The 2,354-nt window shown below is 36.7% G+C and overlaps 1 long non-coding RNA gene across 1 annotated transcript; it reads right to left on the reverse strand.

The window, feature by feature from the left end:
* Positions 1–297: 297 nt before the first annotated feature.
* On the reverse strand, positions 298–2,101 carry LOC121885002. The gene is made up of 3 exons (XR_006092439.1): positions 2,060–2,101; positions 1,397–1,487; positions 298–710 (listed from the first exon to the last, which is right to left on the reverse strand). It is a non-coding gene; the product is annotated as an uncharacterized LOC121885002 (long non-coding RNA).
* Positions 2,102–2,354: the final 253 nt, after the last annotated feature.

Consider the following 2,354-nt stretch of genomic DNA (forward strand, 5'->3'; position numbering starts at 1 on the left):
TGATGATGCATTCAGGATTATGCAAAACAAAGCAGAGTTTTGGAAATATCCAATCAAAGCTTGCAGATTATAATCACTGTTTTTGTCAAATTTCATAAAACTATATCAGGACATTCCCTTTGCCGCTATCTATAGGATGGTGAAGTCACAAAACACTAAAGTAGTGATTGTTAAGTGAGCCACTGAAGCCTGTTAGCAGGAAAAAGTGGATGAAATTTTCAACAACAAAGAGAGAGTATACCTTTTATGTATTTTGAAGAAGACAGAGGTCATATGACAAAAACAAAATGCGTCCCTTCTAATCATTCAGTTAATTAAAATACAGTGCTTAAATTCAATTAAATTCATTTTTCAGTTTGTGTTGACATTATCAGAAAGATGATAGTTTATTATTGAGGTTGTAGTGGGTGGAGGTGGTGTTCTGGAGTGCATTTTATTGAAAATAATATTTTTTCTGCACCCTCACAGGGTGGACAAAATATGTAAAGCCTTCATAGAAGTAAAATTTATGGCAGAGCTGTTGTATAGGATTGGATTAGATTGCACACGTGTTCCTAATGAAGTACTTTGTGAGTATATGTTTCGCTGTGAAAGACAGTCTTTAGAGGTACAGTTAGAGACTCAAAAAGCAGACATGTGAAACCTCAGCAAAAGCATCCAAGGTGAGCGACATAACATCTACAGCTGTCTTCCCTGGTCATCTGGAAACTCTGTAATAAACGAAAATGTTTTGTTAAGTTTAAAACAAATGTCTTAAATAAAGACTGCACGAAGAAAATAAATGACTCTGAGGTTAATTTTTCCTCTTTACTTTGATGTTGTTTACATCCCCAGATGAAGAGTGTAGGAATTGTAGCTTTAGCTTTTACTGATAGCTAAAGTTCTCCAACTTTAGTGGGCCAAAGATCATTAGACCAATTAAAACAAACTTTAGTCATGATATATTTGGTGTGAAACTGTTTTCAGTCATTGACAATCTGAAGTCTGTGATCCAAGAGGACACTCACATCTCCCCTGGTAATTCCATGCTGGACCTTAACTGCAAACTGGATTTTTGCCTTTGGTCTGATTTTTGGAGAGTAACACACCTGCTCAGCTGGACTGAGGTCAGGTGAATGACAATGCAAGTCGAGAACATCCCACTGCTGGGTCATAAAGAACTCCCCAGTTGTATTTGCTGTATATTTAGGATCCACATGCTCCTGCATTGTCCTAAAATTGACAGACTACTTAAAAAAGGGGGCTATAGTTGCTTCACTGTTCATCCAGTATGGATGTGAACACAATTAAAAAACCAAGTCAGCACAGTCATTGTTTTATTTCAAATCAAATATGCTCTAGCCAAAACAACCTAAATGTGTCCCTCACTCAGTGATGGACTCTACTGTCTACTTACCAGCTGCTAGTTTCCCCCGACTGTTTCTAGGTTATCCTGGTGCAGTCATAGGGTAAGTTTATGCATCAGCCTACCCATGATGGACCCACACCTGTCATGACATTTATTATATTATTCAGGGCATTTCTTTACTTTGTAGTCTGCATGCACAAACACATTGCTGGTAATGTACACATCTGTGAACACAAAGACCACACTAGAGCATGTTAGGTCATGTGCAAATGCATGTCAAAACACCCCTAATCCTAACATATATGACTGAAGAGGGTCTAGTTAACTCACTTCTACCATAAATGTAGACATTTCACACAGACTATGATGATATATCAAATATCAAAATGCAGTGCAAAACAGCTGATAATAATAAACAAGTAATACAGTTCATATTGCTACCAGTGATAAATGCACTAACCTTTCTGCCAGAAAAAAAAAAATATAACCTGCCTTCAACTGCTAAGGGGCTAACAATTATGTAACTTAGCATTTCCTGCAAAAATGTAGCTAGCAAGCTAACATTAGCTAGTTAGCTTGTTTACTTTAATACTTAACATCATGTTTAGTTTTCTTTCTTAAGTTATAATAAATATAGTAGCTTAGCTACACAGTAACCAATATGTATTTTGTATTTAATGAAACTGTATAACGTCAATAAATTACACTTACCGATGAAGCAAGCTATGGATGGTTGGTTGGGAGCTGGATTTGTGGTGAAAGTGAAAACAGCACGTGACTGGCTGAAGCTTTGTTTGATTTTATTGGCAGCTGGAGGAAAGGGGTTGGATTTCTGTTAGGCTCTCTGGCAGAAAGCTGTGAAAGCAAACTTCTCTCATGTGCATCACATTGCCTCTTACTTTAAAACAGATTGCGATCTTGTTCTTATTTTTGACTCTCCTGGTTTTGCCATATCAGTTAGTTAATTTAGTTAGTTAGTTTGTTAGTTAGTTATTGTGCCATGCAC

Source organism: Thunnus maccoyii, chromosome 18 (assembly GCF_910596095.1).
Source record: "Thunnus maccoyii chromosome 18, fThuMac1.1, whole genome shotgun sequence".
Taxonomy (NCBI): Eukaryota; Metazoa; Chordata; class Actinopteri; order Scombriformes; family Scombridae; genus Thunnus; species Thunnus maccoyii.